The sequence below is a fragment of the Schistocerca piceifrons genome, chromosome 1 (assembly GCF_021461385.2).
Source record: "Schistocerca piceifrons isolate TAMUIC-IGC-003096 chromosome 1, iqSchPice1.1, whole genome shotgun sequence".
Taxonomy (NCBI): Eukaryota; Metazoa; Arthropoda; class Insecta; order Orthoptera; family Acrididae; genus Schistocerca; species Schistocerca piceifrons.
In genome coordinates, this window is record NC_060138.1 from 796,965,816 (window position 1) to 796,986,184 (window position 20,369).

A 20,369-nucleotide genomic window follows, 5' to 3' on the forward strand; every position below is an offset into this window, starting at 1 on the left:
TTTTGTAGAATTTTACCAATACGTTCGGTGACCCCTTGTACATACGGTAACACAACAATGCTCTGTGCCTCCTTCTCCTCTTCCCTATTAGTCTTCTCCCTTGTCGACATGGTGCTGTCTATCATCTGCTTCCCATAGCCATTAGTTCCGAAGATGGACCTGAGGCGTTCAAGTTCTGTCTTCAGATGTTCTTCGTCGCTTATCCTGTACGCTCTCTTCGTTAGCGTGTGCAGGGCGGACTTCTTCTGCGTGGGGTGATGGTGGGAGGAGGCGTGAAGGTACCTGTCCGTATTGGTTGGTTTCCTGTACACTTTGTGGACAAGTTTACCATCAGGTTTTCGATAAACTTCCACGTCGAGAAAAGGCAGCACCCCATTCTTCTCTGTTTCCATTGTAAACTGAATTTTCCTATGCTGTTGGTTAAGGTGCTTGTGGAAGTTCTGTAACTCCTCTTCTCCGTGGGGCCAGATGACGAAAGTATCATCGACATAGCGAAGCCAACAATTTGGACGTAATGGTGCGGACTGGAGGGCTGTTTCCTCAAATGCCTCCATGAAAATTTCTGCTGCGATAGGCGATAGGGGTGAGCCATAGCTACACCGTCAGTTTGTTCATAAAATTGACCTCTCCACTTGAAATAGGTGGCGCACAAGCTCACATATATCAGGTGCCACGCGTTCTTCTAGGATGTTCACAGTATCTGACACTGGGACATTCGTGAATAGGGATTTGACGTCGAAACTAACCATCAGATCTTGGTCCGTAACACGCATTTCCTTTAGGAGAGACACGAAGTGAGTGGAATCCTTAACGTAGGACTCGGTTTGATGCACTAGGTGTCGGAGCCTAGGTGCCAGTTCTTTCGCTAGGTAGTAGGTCGGCGAATTTATACTGTTTACTATGGGCCTTAAGGGGAAGTCGGTTTTATGTACCTTCGGTACACCATATATCCTTGGTGCCTGTGTCACTTGCGGGATGAATCTTCTGGCCTTGTCGAAGTTGATTCTAGAGTGCTTGGGCAGTGCCTGCGTCGTTTTGATTACCTTGGCCGTCGGATCTCCCTGAAGTTTCTTGTAGATAGGTTCTGCGAGAATATCTTCCATTCGTTTGTTGTAATCAGTTGTGTCCAAGACTACAGTGGCGTTGCCCTTATCTGCCTGTACCACTACTAAGTGGGGGTTGTCCCTGAGTTCCTTGATGGCATGGTATTCCTCAGCATTGATGTTTTGCTTCGGTGGCTTTGCTTTATTCAGAACTCTGACCGTTTCCTGCCGGATCTTCTCCGCCTCGGCCTGTGGCAGATGACGTACCGAAGCCTCTACGGATTCTATGATATCTTCTTTTGGAACTCGCTTAGGTGCGACTGCGAAATTAATCCCCTTGGCCAGAATTGCTGTGGTTGCTTCGCTCAAGGTGTGGCTGGAGAGGTTGACCACTGTTCGTCGCCTGTCCAGCGTCAATGTTCCGTCCGTGGCTTTCTGTTGTAGTTTGTCGTACTTTCTCATCTGGCGGTTAGTAATACTATTGCTGGTTCTTGATGCTTGCTGGAAGGTTAACCTGTCGACTTTATCCCAGTCTTCCATCTGAAGTCGACAAGGGAGAAGACTAATAGGGAAGAGGAGAAGGAGGCACAGAGCATTGCTGTGTTACCGTATGTACAAGGGCTCACCGAACGTATTGGTAAAATTCTACAAAAAGCCGACATTAAACCTATTTTCCGAAGCAGAAACAAAATATCAAACATGCTCGGTTCTACCAAGGATGCAGTTGACACACTACACACAGCTGGCGTGTATGAAATTGGTTGTGCGTGTGGATTAGTCTACATAGGTGAGACGGGACGTCCGATTAGCACAAGGCTCTCGGAACATGAAAGATATATCCGCCTGAAACAACACACTAAGTCAGCAGTGGCGGAACACCGAGACGAGTGCGGGAAACCAATATTTTTTCAAGAAGCCCGCGTCCTGGCGAAACAGCCTCTCACTTTCAAAAGAAAGATTAGAGAGGCGATAGAAATAGCCAAAAGACCCGCCAACATGAATAGAGAGGACGGGTACAAGCTTCCGAGGTCTTGGCTGCCTGCAATAGCAGGGCTACGGAGCGGCGGCAGAGCCGTGGCGGCCCATGCAGACACGCGGAGAGCCGCAGTAGTGGTCGCGAGCACACAAAGCAATGGCACGCCGCAGCCGGCTTCTGGACAGCATGGAAACCGTGTGACGTCACAGCCATCACCTGTTCGCTATTCGTCCGTCTCCTCCAATGGGGTGGATTAATATAAAGACCAATAGAAAACAGCTATTTCAGCCAATGACAGATAATAAAGGAAACACCAATAAAGCATACCTTTCACCCCTCCTCCTCCTCCTTTTACAGCCAATCAAGTAACGACACGGTTTTCTCGTGCAGCTATTTAAGGAACCAAGTGTGTTCATTTAGCAGTTAACGTAAGGCCCTGATGAAGGCTAGCTGCAACGCTTGCCGAAACGTTGGCGCATTTTAAATTATGACGATGCGGTCTGATACCCTGAAGAATTTTATTGAAGAAGACAACGGCCGCGGAAGCCTACGCTTACACGTATTCTGCCTATTTACATATGTTTTTATTTGAATACGCATGCCTATACCAGTTTCTTTGGCGCTTCAATGTACTTAAAAATATTGGATAAAGTTTGAAGTTTGGGTGACGTGCAACAGAATTAAAGGGTAGCTTTCTCGAAACCCCGTAAATGCCTCCAATTACGACTTGTAAGTTTGAAAGTTTGGCTAAAAGGTGCCTACAGCATTCCTCTGTAATGGTGCAAAAGCGTGGATCCCTGCGACGTCACCCTCAGGCTTGGCGAAGGGTCAAACACCGCGTTGTCAAGACATGCGAAAAAAAATTACACAGCACAGATGCTCATGTTAGGTGGTATGTGGTCTAATGCTGCCATATTGGCACCAAATTTCACCACAATTCTTCCCAACGCCAATGTGGACGTACCACACCACTACGAGATGGTCGTCACAGACGCTCTTCCCCACATTTCACCCCTTCTTTTGCCGTTTCTGCAGTGAAGGCCAGAAGCGAGACACCCAACTTTTAAAATAAGCGGTTTTCTTGTGAATGGTGGAGGAAAACATTTTAGTCACACCGCTGCTTCGAATTGACACGCAAAGGGCTAGGTGGAGGCATAAAGGGCGTCAGTGAAACGACCCCTTTTCCTCAGGCGTTGATTCCCATACATTTCGCTGACGAAAACGACAGTTTCCATTGTAATGAGAAACAGGAAGATGTTCTTGACAACCTTTAACAGTGCCGACACCTTCGGACGTTTCAACCCTCCTCTAAAGACATTGTGGGGCTGCATCATCATTGAATGTGATCGGAGCCCTTTGGAGTGCAGTGCAAAAGCAATTTTTTCCTATGTGTACGCGTTGCAACCACTAGGGACCGTCCAAAGAAATTTGAACGCGATCCGAAGCAGCAATGGGTACTTATGCCCTTTCAGCCCTCCTGTTTTCCACCTTTCTATGGCACGGTTACATAGGAGAAGAACATTAACATGTGTGCGAATAAAATGGCAAAGTGTCCCTCGAAGACCTCTCAGTTTGGCAAACCTTAGTGCGACCCACGCAACTTTCTTGAGCACATTACAAATGTACCTGTCAGAAACTTCAACACCAATTCAACCTGGCTGACGTTTTAGTGACAGAAAGTAGGCAAACCTCATAAAGAGGTTCTGAGGGGGTTGCGTAACTGTCAGGCGCTACAGCAGCCGGCCGGCTAAATTGGTGTCGAAGTTTATGACAAGTACATTTGTAGCGTGCTCAAGAAAGCTGCATGGGTCGCACTGAGGGTGTTGCGGAACTGGGGGGTCTCAGACGAACCCTTTGCCGTTTCATTCCCGTACATGTTAATGTTGTACTCCCACGTGTTCACGCCGCAGGAGTGTGGAAAATAGGAGGGCTGTAAAAGCGTAAGTACCCACTGCTGCTTCGGATCACGTTCTGATTTCGTTGAATGATCCTGAACGGTCGCTAGTAGTTCCATCATGTACACAAGAGCAAAAATTGTAGTCGCGCTGTACTCCAAAGTGCTGCGATCTCATTTAGTGAGGATGCAACCTCACAATGTCTTTAGAGAAGGGTTGAAACGTCAGAGTGTGTCACCACTACCAAATATTATCAAGATCATCTTCCTGTTGCTTATCACACAGAAAACTATCGCTTTAGACCGCAAAATGTGAGGAAATCAGCGCCTCAAGGAAAAGGGTGAGTTCAATGACGTGCTTTATGCCACTACCTGAGACCTTCTCGTGTCGATTCTGAGCGGCGATGTGTCTGAAATGTTTTCCTTGGCAACCCATAAGAATATCGCTTGATTTCAACGCTGGATGTCGCGGATCTGACCTCCACAGCAGAGACGTCAAAAGAAGGTGTGAAATGTGGGGAAGAGCGGCTGTGACTACATTCTCATCGTGTGGTACGTCCACATTGGCTTTGGGAAGAATTTTAGTGAAATTTGGTGCCGATGTGATATCATTAAAGGACATTACAGCTCACATCAGCTTCTGAGCTCTGGACTTTTTTTCGCATGTCTCCACACCTTCCCCGAGTGCGACGTCACAGGGCGCCACGATTCAGTACTGTTACAGAGGAAGGTTGTTGGTATCTTTGAGCTAAACTTCAAACTTACGCATCGCAATGGAAGACAATTGATGGATTTCGAAAAAGTGATCGTTCAATTTTGTTATACAGTGTAGCATGGCAGCTGTGAGTTACCTACATTGCCTTTTTTCACAAAGTTTCGAATGGCTACTATGCTCACATATACGTAGCGATGACAGAATGGGTGTTTTACAGTGCTATGTTTTCTTTGCTACATGCGAACCATAGACGAACACCGTCCGTCAAAAAAGTTCCAAGACTGATTTTCTTCCTGTCGTAAAGCGACGTCAGTGCCTTATGTGGCAGCATGAACTGACGACTATAAACAACCGATGTACATTCGATCAGACAATTTTGAGCTGGCAGTGCTGAGTAGTGGTCGTGCGATCTTTGTGTGTCAACGTTGATGTATCAAAAATCGCAATCGAACAAATCTCTAAATCAAGTCTTTAAGACATTCTTCGGAATGTTCTGAAGAAGAGAAAAGTGTGTGCATAGTTGGTCCCACATACCTCGACGCCCGAACATAAACAATGACGCGTGGATACCTGTCGCGGCTTGACTGAAATGCAAAACGCGGATGATTCTCTTCTGTGTAAAACCATCACAGGGTGACGAGACTTGGTCTTATCAACTCGAACCTTCTACATTTCGACAAACTACGAAATTCACATAAGGGTAAACGCTTTGACGACGTGAGAAACATTCAAGCTATCGTGACTCGCAAGTTGAACAACATTTCTGACGGTTTCATACGATTGTATGAACGTTGTGTTCATTGTGCTCACTTGTATGGAGAGGGCAGAGACTACGTAGGATACCTGAACCATTTTTTTTTTTTTTACTTATGTAGGCTCAAAACTTTTTGAATTGATGGGATGTATTTCGATCATTTACTATCAGTTTATTTCATATTCCATTGAGTACGAAATTGTACATGCACTGATGAGCCAAAACATTAAGAAAACTGACCACCGCGACGTTGGATGCCGCCTAATGGCGTTGCGAGCACGTTACGCAGTAACAAAAGTATGTAAGTGTAGCTAAAACGGACGGTGGATCACTAGCGAAGGTATCGGATGAAAATGGGGAAATCTATTGAGATAAACGACTTAGACAAAGGACGAATTATCATTACGCAGAGCCTGTGAACGAGTATCTCGAAGACGGCGAAGCTGGTCGAATGTTCTCGTGCTACTGTCGTGACATCTACGGAAAGAGGTAGAAGGAAAGTGAAACTACCACTAGGCACTAAGTGGTTGGACGACCACGTCTTTTCACAGAACGTGGGGTTTGGAGGCTTGTCTGCTCTGTAAAGTAGGATAGATGGTGATGTGTGCCATCTCCGCCGAAAGAGTACAATGCTGGTGCAGGCACAAGTGTTTCGGGCACACAGTCCTTCGTACATTGTTGAAGACGAAGCTCCGCAACAGATCACCCCCACGTGTTCACATGTTGTGTCAACGACATCGTCAACTACGACTACAGTACGCATTGAACCATCGGGATTTTTGATCAATGGAAACGTGTCAGCTCTTCGCGTGAATCACACGGCGGCTCTGACCGTGGAGTGCGCAATAGACGAAGGCCGATTGGAGCGGTATTGTGCTATAGACGACATCTCCAGCACTTGCATGGGACCTGTGGAAGTAATCGAAGACGCACTGACAGCAATCCCTTCATGATTGATGCCTTTCCCGATGCCGATGTCATCTTTTAACAGTATAATTCGACATCGTTCCTCACAAGCGTTTTCTAACCAAACTGCGTGCCAATGGAATATCGCCTCAGTTGTGCGACTGAATTCGTGATTTCCTGACAGAAAGGTCACAGTTCATAGTAATAGACGGAAAGTCATCGAGTAAAACAAAAGTAATGTCCGGCTTTCCCAAAGGAAGTGTTATAGGTCTTCTATTGTTCCTGGTCTACATTAACGACGTAGGAGACAATCTGAGGAGCCCTCTTCGATTGGTTGTAGATGATGCTGTCATTTACCGTCTTGTAAAGACATCAGATGACCAAAACGAATTGAAAAACTATGTAGACAGGATATCTGTGTGGTGCGAAATGTGGCAATTGACACCGAATAACGATAAGTGTGATGTTACTCGCATGAGTACTAAAAGAAATCCGCTAAATTTCGATTACGCGATAAGTCACACAAACCTGAGGGCTGTAAATTCAACTAAATACTTAGAGATTAAAATTACAAATAACCTAAATTGGAACGATCACACAGATAATTTTGTGGATAGAGCAATCCAAAGACTGCGATTTATTGGCAGAACACTTAGAAGGTGCAACAGGTCTACTAAAGAGTCTGCTTACACCACGCTTGTCCACCCTGTTGAGGAATATTGCTGTGCGGTGTGGGATCCTCATTAGGTGGGCCTTACGGATGATATCGAAAAAGTTCAAAGACAGGCAGCTCGTTTTGTATTGCCGTGAAGTAGGAGAAACAGTGCTACAGGCATGATACGTGAATTGGAGTGGCAATAATTAAAACAAAGGCATTTTTCGTTGCGACGGGATCTTCTCATGAAATTTCAATCACCAGTTTTCTCCTCCGACTGCGAAATAATTCTGTTACCACCCACCCACATAGCGAGAAATGATCATCACGATAAAATAAGAGAAATCAGGACTCGCACAGAAAAGTTTAAGTGCTCGTTTTCCCCGCGCACCGTTCGAGAGTGGAACGGTAGAGAGACAGCCTGAAGGTGGTTCATTGAACCCTCTGCCAGACACGTTATTGTGAATAGCAGAGTAATGATGTAGATGTAGATAATTGTCCGTGTCTCCGAGCCAGAACCGTGCTACAATGGTTTAGGGAGCATGATAGTGAACCCACGCTGCTGTCTCGGCGACCAAATTCGCCTGATGTAAATCCTGGGTCGCTATCGGGCGCCATCATCGCGTACGCAAATCAGCGGCCAGTTATTTCCGCGGATTACAAGACCTGTGCGTAGAGGCCTAATGACGCCGACGTCTACAAACTTAGTAACAAACTGTCGGATACCTAATGCCTAGAATCAGTGACTTATTTCGTTCCAAACACAGTCAAACAAACTATTAAGGAGTGGTCATAATGGTTTGGCTCATCAGTGTGTAATGGACTACAAAGATGATGCTTTTTGATAGCTACTGTCCGTATGTCTGCATGTGCTTTAGTCGCATGTAGTGAGTGGGTAGTAATGTCCCAAAGTAGAGCATCAAAAAGAATTTTTAATAAATACTATTAATGCAAGCTGATTTTGTTGACACTTTCGTGACAAGCATTACCATCATCAGATTAAAAATATTTAACAACACTAAGTATCATCTCGTTGTCTTTCCCACTGAAAAGAACCAATATAAAACTATTAGCTTTCCAGCTAGGTCCGTAAGTCGAAATGGAGAGATGTTTCGAGTGTCACTCTTATCATTACTTGTTGAAATATCGAAACACTGTTTTGCTCGAGTTTACATAGGCATGCCACCCAAAGGTCTGGCCCATAGGAGTATCACAGAGTGGGTGTAAAGGGGGGACGGGCAACGCTCCAGCCCTGATGTAGTCATTAGTCATTAGTCACTAGATTCCACCAATCATACCGTCTGGATGGGAAGTATTGCGGCCAATAAAGGGTTCTAGGCAGACCTCACTTAATAATCACCTTCTGTGCTCACGAGGTCTCCTTTATTATGTTGCCCCAAATCCACTGACCTGCACAGCAGTATGGTCAGCTCAAAATTGAGAGCTTCCATCCACGCTATGTTCAGTGACGGTCGGTTTGTCTTTGTGCAGGCGTACCTGTTGCGCTCCAGGGCACACAGAAGAAAGTAGGGTCGTGTCTGTCCGATGTCAAGCAGTGTGTATTCATATGGGCTGTTGGAGAAGCCATACGTTTACAGCCGCTCAGGAACCTTGGGGGAGCACATCACATCTCTAGTCTTCTGTGGTGTTGAGAAGCCTGTTTTGACATCGTGTTTCTTCAGCATCCTTGTGGTCTTGGCTGTCGGTGATCCCACGTATGGAAGAACTCCTGTAGACTGATCTCTCCTGTGTTATTTCGGCACTGCGTGTCTTTTGAATTACCTTCTTGCCTATACAAAGATAACCCAGATGCCTTTTCAGCACATCTCCAAAAGATGATGGGTGTGACGTCGAATGTCACGTCATTTCAACGACCTCAGCCGACTGAAAACTCAGATACTTTATATTAATGTTGGCAAATATGTCACACCATCTAAAATTGCTGTGTCGTTCGAACAAGATTCAGCCAGGGCAAAAGTACGAGGCGCGAAGGTGCGACTTCGCTCCAGTGTCATAGAGACTCGCCACTTGCGCGAGTTCCACCAGCGCCACGGGCGCCGCTGAGGATGAAGATATCGAATTCGTCTCGGCCAATTGCCGGCCGAGTACATCCGCCAATGGCCGGACGACAATGGACAGAAGCCTATTCTGAAGATAGAGCAGCAGCTCTCGCCCACTTGGTTATAGACCGTCGTCCAGGGCTGACTTAGGCACTGAACGTCGTTTAGTGAAGTCTTAGAAGTGAACCGACTGTTGTTGTAAATTGCATTTGCTATGTACTGTGGAGTTTGCCTACGATTATTTTCACTTGTCCATTGAGAGCCTTTTTCGTATTATATTACAAGCAGAGTTGCCGACTTCATTAATGAACAAATCACATAGATAAGTAAACCTTTTAAACTCGTTTGTGTCATTTTGTTACTAATTTGTTGGAGTGTTTTAGAACCTTCGTTTTCCTGTCCTTTTATCTCACCTTGGGTGATAGCTGTGTAACAGTGGCAGTGAGAAATTGTCTTAGCGATGTTCTGCACCAGAAGCCGTTTCACGAACGCATAAACTCGGCCTACCGTAACACCAGTGGCAACTCGGTCTCCCAGCCATAGCGACGAGGCTTTCACCAAACTGGCGACGAGGCTTTACCAAAAGAATAGTTGGGCTTAAAGAGGAAACATTGAATAGCGGAGGTTGAATAGCTTATGAGATATTTGTACGAATTCCAAAGCATAAATGTGTCACAGGAAAGCATAATTTACAGAGGTGAAACTTTCCATGCATTATACACGATGGTACCGCGAAATAACATCCTTAAATGAAGAAGATACATGCATTTAGTTGTTTCATTTTAATACATAGTCAGTGTATATTAATCGCGAAATATCACGAAACGATGACATTACGTTTTAAATTGAGGAAGTAACTCAATTTGACTCATTTATATCACTCCCTTCGTAGTTTCGGTGATCGAGACTTAATTCTAGATCTCTAACGGTCTGTTCAGAAATTTATCCTAGTATGATGACGTAATCGTTATTATTGCTTTACCTCACCTGTCTTTCATTCCTACTGCCTTTATTATTCTCATCCATAGCCATATCTTACTTTCTAGATGTGTCGGTTTTACCTTTCAAGCATGTTTATCTTTTCCAGCTATATAGTGACACTTAACTGGGATGTACGTCTTGTCAAAATGTTTATTTTTCGGCTATCTTTGGTTTGCAAACTCTCCGCCAAAGTTATTCTTTCTCTAACGGAATAACATTCTTAATAATCTAGCACTTTTTGATTTCCTGTATTCAGTTTGTTGGAGATCTTTCTTACGCTTACTATCCACCATAACACCAGTCAGATATGTAACCGATTATTTTCAAATATTTGCACGTTTCTTCCATTGTTGTGTTTGGTCATCAGTGCAGGGTTTGGCTTACCTTCATCTTAATTATTACAGTTTAAAGGTCCTTATATTCATTACACTAAAAACGACTAAGTACTGTACTAAAGATCATCCTTATCTGACCTTTCTCCTAATGATCTACATTTCCTCATAACTCCAATGGTTTCTGTGATCACTCTCTGGCTCTTGTACAGTTTAATATTTTCATCTATTATTCCGCTATAAATTCGTGATTTGCATGTTTTGAAGAGTTATTTTCTTGTAAAACAACCACTCCAAGCTGTTAAAACTTTTTGTCTTGGTACTCTTCAATTAGTTTCGATCTAACACGTCACCTTCTGGCATTTTCTTGAACCAAAGCGATTTGTGTGGAGTTTTAAATTGTATTAAGTATATAAATTATATTAAGTTTATAAGTGAATTGAAACATATGAGATACGGCTAAAGAGGAAACTGAGTCTTCTACAACTTCACCTCTTTATGAGGTAGTCGGCTTTACTTTCTATAAATGTCGCGGAAAGTCAGAATTTAACACAACAGCATTTCTTTAGGTAACACAGGAGCCTCTCCCTAAATCGATTAATGCAGTGTAAGTCCTTCGAAAACGGTGCGAGTATTTTATTTAAAATCTTTGCCGTGTGTTCTTTTGTCCTCATCATCGGCGGGATGTTAAATCCTTATCGTCCTTATTTTTCCTCTTTTTTCCGTATGTCTTCAACAGACTTCAGAAACAGGAGCTTCCAACGCCGTGGTGCGCTGAGATAGTTCGACTTATTTGCAATATTCTCCAATAGTTGCCCCTGTCCCAGTCGACACCACACTAGCAGATGATAGTCACTGACAACAAGGCAGAATTTTCTATCTTCACTAATCACAGTTGTGCCCTGTTGATGCCTCCTGTTGCAACCTTCGCTGTACCAAAGGACACTGGCGCGTCGGTGATGAAGTGAAAGCAAAGGCTGGAGGACTGTGCCCCTGCTCGTAGCCCTGTTTCCAGTTAACGGTTCTTGCTGGCTGTAGGTGACACAAATTGTGCAGCATTGATTTTCACTTGATATAATTTGAGTTAGATGCCCGAAGCGGCTGTCTGGTCGTGAATGTGTATTTTGCTCTTGTTTGGAACCCGGACAACTGCCGTTTCAAATGGTTCAAATGGCTCTGAGCACTATGGAACTTACCATCTGAGGTCATCAATCCCCTAGAAATTAGAACTACTTAAACCAAACTAACCTAAGGACATCACACACATCCATACCCGAGGCAGGATTCGAACCTGCGACCGTAGCGGTCGCGTGGTTCCAGACTGAAGCGCCTAGAACCGCTCGGCCACACCGGCCGGCGGACAACTGCCTTGCACCTTTCTTGCAAAACCGTTAATAACACTGATACACGTTTGACACCCTCGCATCCACTAGGCTCTGTATTCTTTCCTGAGGAACATACAGCTCTCCGCGGTTCGGCAGCTCGATGTCACAGAAATTCAGGTAACTGACTGTAATGTGATCGATTTTCCCGTCCAGGCACGTCTATAATGTTTGTTAAACAAATACGAACTACGTATTCAGCAAATGATTGCCTCAGTTTTTATGAGCGCAATTCTTGATTTCTCCTCCTTCCACAGTTGCCCACTACTTGAACGATTGCTTTCATTAACTTCCATCAGCCTACCATTCGAAATACGTTTCTACTAAGCGTCTTAGGAGGTTACCTTTCACCTCTAAGTGTTCTTCTCGTGTTGTTGTTACCCATCCACACTCAGCGGGTTATTCGGAATGCTTCCAAACTGTCAAAGTAAAACTGTGGACGACACATTTACTGGACAAACCCAAAAACGGCTCTCAAATTAAACTTGTTTATATCACATAAACTATAGATACGGGACACTGAAGACTATTGACATAACTAATGATGGTTAGAAAATTGAGTATAATCTCAATATATGGTCGGTTTACAAGTATCTCTCATGAAGAGCAATATATTAGTGTAAATAACAAAAATTAAGTAATAGACAGTAGCTAAAGAAATGCTAAAAAACAGGCGTTAAGTGACTGTAGCAAGATTTTTTGGCAAATTTCAAATAGGTCTTCATAAGTGATGGTGGGAGAATGTTACAAAAAATTAGGAATACATTTGTAATTCCTTACTGCACTACAAAAGATACAAATGGGCCAGGAATTGATTATTATGTGCTGCACCGCGTCTAGAAAACGCGTAGTTGATTTTTTTTTTTTACCAAAAGAAGGCATGGGAAACTGCAGCAGACAGAAGATCGATGATAAAAATAATGTCGAAACTTGAATTTCTATCACACACCAGAGTGTATGTGTGTTACGACGGGTCTTCTGCGATGCAGCAACACCTCCTCCTACGTTGAATCAATAAGTGGTTCAAATGAATGTGGTACTTAGCACTTCGTCCTCAGGCCACAAGTGGCCCATCGGGACCATCCGACCGCCGTGTCATCTTTAGCTGAAGATGCGGATAGGAAGGGCTTGTGGTCAGCACACCGCTCTCCCGGTCGTTATGATGGTATTCTTGATTGGAGCCGCTACTGTTCGGTCGAGTGTCTCCTTAATTGGCACCAAGAGGCTGAGTGCACCCCCGAAAAATGGCAACAGCACAGGGTGGCCCGGATGGTCACCCACCCAAGTGCCGGCCACACCCGACAGCGCTTAACTTCGGGGATCTGACGGGAACCGGTGTATCCACTGCGGCAAGTCCGTTGCCCAATGTGCTACTTAAGATTCCACCAAAAGAACAGAGATATTTAGGACCATGAACAGTATTTTATTTGCCTGTCGTCCATCGTGCAACCAAGTTTCGGATAAAGCACAACACTCTTTGTGCCACGAGGTACCATGAAACTTTTCACAGCAAAATTCTAAACTGCGAGTCGGTTCGCGACTCGGCAGTAAGATTTTACTGTGTAGTTCGATTCTCTGATGCTCTGTTTCTATGCCAATCGAATCACCAGAATAACATATTTCGAAAACGCCTGCGCAGCGCTGTGATGCGCTACAAAGTACTACGAATACGGGCAGTTCTAACAGTGCTTCTCAACAGCCAACTGTTAACGGTCAGCTATATACTTTTCGTCTTATTTGATTGGACGTATATTATTTGACGTACTGGCGGTACCTACCATTCACAGCTAACCAGACTCCATGTGAAAAAAAATGGTTCAAATGACTCTGAGCACTATGAGACTTAACTTCTGAGGTCATCAGTCCCCGAGAACTAAGAACTACTTTACCCTAACTAACCTAAGGACATCACCCACATCCATGCCCGAGGCAGGATTCGAACCTGCGACCGTAGCGGCGCGCGGTTCCAGACTGCAGCGCCTAGAACGGCTCGGCCACCCCGGCCGGCGCATGTGAAAGAATAAGAAGCACAAAAATAATTTAGGTGTAAAGATTGTAAAGAAGCAAAGGACCTACAGTGTGTGTGTGTGTGTGTGTGTGTGTGTGTGTGTGTTTAAATTTGTGATAAGATATTATGGGACCAAACTGCTTAGGTCATCGGTCCCTAAGCTTACACACTACTTAATCTAACTAACTTACGCTATGGACAGCACACACCCATGCCCGTCGGAAGACTCGAACCCCCAACAGGGTCAGCCGAGCGGACCGTGACAAGACGCCTCAGCCCGCTCGGCTACCCCAGGTGGCTGTGTGTGTGTGTGTGTGTGTGTGTGTGTGTGTGTGTCTGTGAAATAAAGAAACAGGTAAACCTAGGCTGATGGTCATGATTCAAAAATGGCTCTGAGCACTATGGGACTTAACTTCTGAGGTCATCAGTCCCCGATAACTTAGAACTACTTAAACCTAACTAACCTAAACACATCACACACATCCATGCCCGAGGCAGGATTTGAACCTGCGACCGTAGCAGTCCCGCGGTTCCGGACTGCAGCGCCTAGAACCGCACGACACCGCGGCCGGCTGATGGGCATGATGATGCCTTCTAATTAGTTACCAGTGCCCAAACGGGAAAGAAACGAGGCAACGAAGTCAGTTCTCTGTTTCTGAGAGTGTGGTCACTTGATGCAATGTGCGGACATGAGAAATGAATGTGTTGCAGGAGTGTGTCTGCAGGCGCTCTAAAGACTCTAAAGTCACTTGAACAGGTTACATGGCAGCGCGAGGTAAATAGTTCCACAAAGGAACGTTTGACACGAGCGCAGCGGTGGATTTTCACATTTTCGAAGCAGCGGCGCAGATGATCGGCTTTCACGGCTAGTGTCCACTCGCGCCGACCACACACCCGTCCTCTGCCCCTGCAGGCTACAAGGGCGTCTGCTGCCTGCTGGCTGCGCTGCTCTGACGTGCCCGGCCTAACCGCGACCCAAATCTGTCCAAATTGCCGCTGCGGCTACACAGCTTCGTGCTCCGAATCGTTAAGCTGCGCCCACTTCAGCTGATGACCCTCCAAACAACTGTTTGCGCGGGGCACAGCTTCACACACTCGACTGTAATCAATGCATGCAAAATCTTGAGAGATTATCGATCTGCTTTTGCGACCTAAGTATGACTCGTTGCCAGAAAGTGGAAGTCGCGTCAGCGGGCTGGGGCTTCTCACGCTTTACGTCCAAATTCACATTTACGTATTCCGGTTGTTTCTGTATTCTCATTGTATCGCTAATCCCGACTGAGAAGGACCAATTCTGAATGGAAAATCAATCCAGAAATACTACCGCTTCCGTGCCAAACGGTAATAAGCAGTAGTTTACTAGTTCGCATGGTACGCTTCCACTACCGCTCGTCCTACATCTCAGTGGTTATTAGCGGCCGCCAGTTTAATTAAAGAGAATCGTAAATTCCTTAGCTGAGGTAGAGAGGGGCGCACACACAGGCAAACAAGGTAAGCGTAAGAGCTGTGACCGTGTGTCTAGTGCTGACCCCATGTTCCTGTACGATTTAAATATAAATTGGTTACTTTTCACATTCAATTCAAGAAGGTAACAGAATGCGTGCGGTCTACATTCAGTAATTCATACAAGCCAAAGTAATCATAGTCACGTTCATTAAAAAATTTTAACAGCTTCAGTTCGCGCTCGAGCGCGTCACCACTCTTCCAATTTCATTTTCACTCTGGTTAGTCCCATTTTGGAAAGTTCCAGAATAAAATTACGAAAATTTGGGTTTAACATCATATAATATAATTACGATTTCCCTTCCATCACATACGCCTAAACCACTGAGCCACCCTAAATTTGAACGCTACTTCCTTATGAACAATTTATCATCTTTTTTTCTCTCTGTATTATCAGTTAATATTCTTCCTCTCATCACGTTTCCACTGATTACCTATCGTCTACATTATTTTCACATTTTGTTCAGCTATGGTCTACATTACTTTCACATTTTATATTCACTGATATTCATCGTAGCTCTGTTCCTCAAAATTCCTATTCGTCCCGCTAGAATCCAACGACCCAGTAACTAAATGAAATTGCACATGTGCTCAAATCGCAAAGCTCTCATCGTCATCATTAACGTGGCCAACGAATGGCAATCTGCCAAAGAACTTCATCTCGGTAGATATACTACTCTTAGAGTATATGTGGCAGTGCGATAATAATTTATTGAGTATTTAGTAGCTATTACATTTTTAAGCAATTAGTTAATGTTGTAACAGTATTGTTACGTTGATGGAAATGGTTACAGTCCAGCAGTGAAAATAAAGATACTTGCTGTATTCTGATGCTGTACGTCAGTGGATGTGGATTCCTACTCGGTCGTCTGCAGCTCGTGATCTAGTCGCTAGCGTTGCTACCTCTGGATCACGGGGTCTCGGGTTCGATTCCTGGCCGGGTTAGGGATTTTCTGTGCCCGGGGACTGGGTGTTTGGGTTGTCCTGATCATTTCATCATCATTCATGAAAGTGACTAGATTGGACGGTGTACAGATTAGGAATGTGTACAGGCGCTGATGAACGCGCAGTCGAGCGCTCCACAAACAAAACATCATCCTCATAATCATCATCCTACACGGTCCCATTACAAAACCGGGAAGTGTGTATCGGGCACTTAACAATGCTCCGCATACTCTGAAAGTTACAGTGTAGTAAATGACTTAGGGTGCTTCATAACTTATTAGTTGCATTAATTGCTTCCTTTCGTGGTCCATTTCTAAATAGGGCGAGCAAAGAATATTGTCCCCTTCTCTTAATCCATTAGAATACCGTACATCATCATCATGAACCTGTGAGAAAAACGTGTTACACCTTTCAATTTGTCACTTAATTCTCAGGCACCTATGTAGCGCCTCTAGAACAGCTCCTAGGAAAGTGTTTTAAGCGTTCTCTTTGACATACGCACCAAAGTTTGTCAGTATTCTCCGAAGTATATCCGATCACGTACATATATCTTCGCTACTATGTAATACGAAACCGTCTAACATTCGGTTGACAGATATGTAAACTGAACATCACGCTGTAATCCGTGCCCGAGAGTACGATGGTGTTTCTGAAGAGAGTGTACAGGTACTTGAAGGAAATTTAATTGTCCGGCGATGTAGTGAAAACGGAGAATGAATGGAATGTGGCAGTGTGCAGGTAAAGGCAATTAACTTTTTCACCAATAAGACGAATCGTCTTATAGTGATTTCCGAGCGGTTAAGTAGGATGACGATGATGACTCATCTCTTGGAGGAGTACGTCAAGCATGGAACGTACTCAACAGGAATATGATATCGATCTTCTTTCTTAATGCAGGAACCTGCAATCAACAACTACACAGAATACAATCTGATGGCATAGAAAGCACAGCTTGACTAAGCGAAATGTAAGTTCCGTAGTCTGCGGGGGAAAGACTTACGCTATTTTTTTTTTCAGAAGCACAACAATACGTGTTGCGATGCCACTATCCGAATGTACTGTAATATTTTTAGACTATGCGGCATCGGACGTCTGGAAAAGCGGCTTTCGCGTGTAATAAGCCTGAATAGCTTTGCTATGTAGTTCAGACTACTACACGGAATTACTGGATAAATATTGGCGGTGGCGTACAAGAAATCGAATGTTAAATGAATTCTGATTTTCATTAACAAAAATAACCTCTTTGAAGTAACTGAACAGAATGCACTAACTGGTGTACGTTAATCACGCCTAGCAGTGGAACAACATTTACGTAACACAATATACACACACATATGATAAACACTTGAACTTGCTGTAAATTAGATTGATCTACACTAACTGTCAGTAATGATTTTAATGTTACTGAATTTGCATTGTACTGAAGGTACAATGAGTACTGTGGTGGCAATAAATTCTTTAATTGAATAATCAGTGAACACTATAGAACTGATGGTTACTAGAGACGTTAAAAACATTACTTTAGAATCATTTTGTTCTAATGAAACTGAATGAGTTTTTACGTTGATAATGTACTGAAAAACCACCACATCGGGTTGAACTGTAATTAATGAGGTACAGTACCTGGCGTCTTCTGTCAGTTGTATAATCCAGCGTTTGTTGGAAATTTTCGGCGTTAACTCCGATTATATCGTCTTGTTGCATTAATACGCCGATACTCACGTAGCCTTTTTACTGGCATTGCTGCGCACACAGTGACGGATTTGGGATAATAATGAACTATTTTCTGTAAATAATTGATGACATTCGTGGAATGCACTTTGAATCACAAACTTATTATTTCACTCAGACATTACACTGTAGAGAACTTGACTTGATAAATACATAAACTGGTTTGCTACGGATAAATGTACTTGTTATGGCGGCGGTATAAAATGCACTGTTCATAAAAACACTGTCGTACGATAACTACTAGTTCGTTGCTTGTGCTGGCGTGAGCTCGTCAATGGATCTCATATGGTAGTAAGATCACATTGCAACATTAGCTGCAGACACTGGTCACTTCATACCTTGCTGCTGGTCGCTGCAGTCCGTCGTAAATTACGCAGACTTCCACAACGCGTGCCATATGCTTTTTGAGCGGGAACAGCAACTATATCGCTCACAAGCCGTCTCCGTCGAAATGTTGCATCCTGCAAGCCTTATTGTCCATTTGACTTGCCGACACACCACAAGTCCAGTTCGTGTTTGTTGTAAGCTCACTTTTAACTGTCTATAAGCAACGTTACCGTACCGTACTAAAACCGTCACTTTCGCGCCGCGTTATCTCTGCTCTGCATCTGAACAGTTCCAGAACACATCTCTCTCTACTGCCAAATTCACGCGCCAACCTGCATTGTCCGCATTCTCGGGGATTTCCCTCACAGTGATCATTTTTCCATGGAGAGAAATGTCGTGTAATGTTTTGTACAAGTGAACATCGTCTTGACGCTCACGTCATAGGCCAGCAGATACACTTACTTGGATTTTGTTGTTTCTCCACTACGAACACTTTACATTTATGGTTCTATAGAAACTTTGACAACAATTCTTAGCCTTAACGAAGTCTCCACATCGATTGTTTACTGAGTACACTGACAAGGGAGAGTGACTACGTGTTTATATTTCACTAAATTCTTCTAAAAATCTGACAGATTCATCTTTGCAGCTTCCTTGTCATTTAGAGTGTGTTAATATCACCCGAAAATATGCTACTGAGAAGAAAGGTCACGTATGTACTGCCGTTTTCGTGCAATGGTTTCGTGAATTTCGGTTGCAATTTCAGTGTAGCTGAAACATATTTTGTAGTGTTATCACAGTTACTTCTTCTCCCTCTGTTTCTGTGTATATAACGATATCGGATGTTGTCGCATTTGATGGATAATTTTTTTATTGCAAAAACATTGTCCAACAATGATTTATACCTGAAATACAGAAAATACTTGGATATATGATACGACACCAACGGGAGTTATTATGTATCATGGAGTATAGGATGACAGAAGGAAAGAACGTTAGAGCTTAACATTCTGCCGACAAAGGGTCGTCCAGGTACGGAATCAATAAGAGAATGCATTGCATCAGTCTAGAAAATTGTGGGACGTGTGGTTAGACCAGGCGCTACGCATAAACGAATTACATTTCCTACAAGTTGATATAAATTTAATCAGCAATTTTGGAGAAGGGTATCTTTGGGATGCAGGTGTGAAAATCCTTCCGTATCGAACCGTGAGTCCACAAGCATTTACGCTGACGACATAACTTACTTTGTAATATGCATCACGAAATGTTACCCGCATGACTTCTTTACAGAGCATTAGTCACAGCTGCGCACCTATAAACGACTGGGAGGTAAATTATTTTCAGAAAGTTGGCGGTCACCTACCAGTCATTTTTAATTTCCTACTTTCAGTGTCATAATTACTGCAACGTGCACATGGGTTGGACCCAAACATGGAAGCACCGCGAGAAATGCATGCTTGATCATAAATGCAGATGCTAGCTAAGGTAGCACGTTGAGCTATCATATCTGACCACGAGCGGGGTCTATACGGTGTCCTCAGTACTTTGGAAATGTTAGTGTTCTCTGTAGTTGTCAGTACATTATGTCGGAGCTAAGTCTGTTCGAACGTGGGTAAGTTGTTGGTGCTCGTACGGTTGGTGCTTCCGTAACCAAGATTGCCGAAGTGTTTGGGGTTTCAAGAGGCACCGTATCGAAGATTTATGCCGCATTGAGAGGAAGCTAAGTCACAATACGGATGAAACTGTGTGTTGAGCGATCGTGACGGACGGGCATTAAAAAAGATTCTGGTGAAAAATAAGAGGACGGCAGCTGCAGAAGTCACTGCAGAACTGAGTGTCGCACTCGCGCTAGCGAATAAAACTAAGTGGTAAGAAAGTGGTAACATATCTTTGTTCTCCACAACTAAATATTTCATACCTCAGGTCCTTTGCTTCCAGTGCTATGATAAACCAAGATACTAAGCGTACCTAGATAATAAATGAACGTTGCACGTCGATTGATTCTCAGGGCAGCAAAGTACGCAAGTAGTAATGAAACGTAGCAATGTGGCCCACACAGTTATGCCTCAATATGTTTGCCGTTATCCAGATATCACCGTTTTCATGCAAAAAGTTAAACAGTAACGAAGATATAGAAAGGTACTAAGAGACGTT

General features: G+C 43.9%; 1 protein-coding gene and 1 pseudogene across 4 annotated transcripts in view; one reads left to right on the forward strand and one right to left on the reverse strand.

Annotated features, from left to right (window-relative positions):
- Positions 1-20,369, forward strand: part of LOC124713610 (glutamate-gated chloride channel) — a 711,599-nt gene that overhangs the window by 453,343 nt on the left and 237,887 nt on the right. The window lies entirely within an intron of this gene.
- LOC124722058 lies at positions 12,944-13,061 on the reverse strand (annotated as a pseudogene).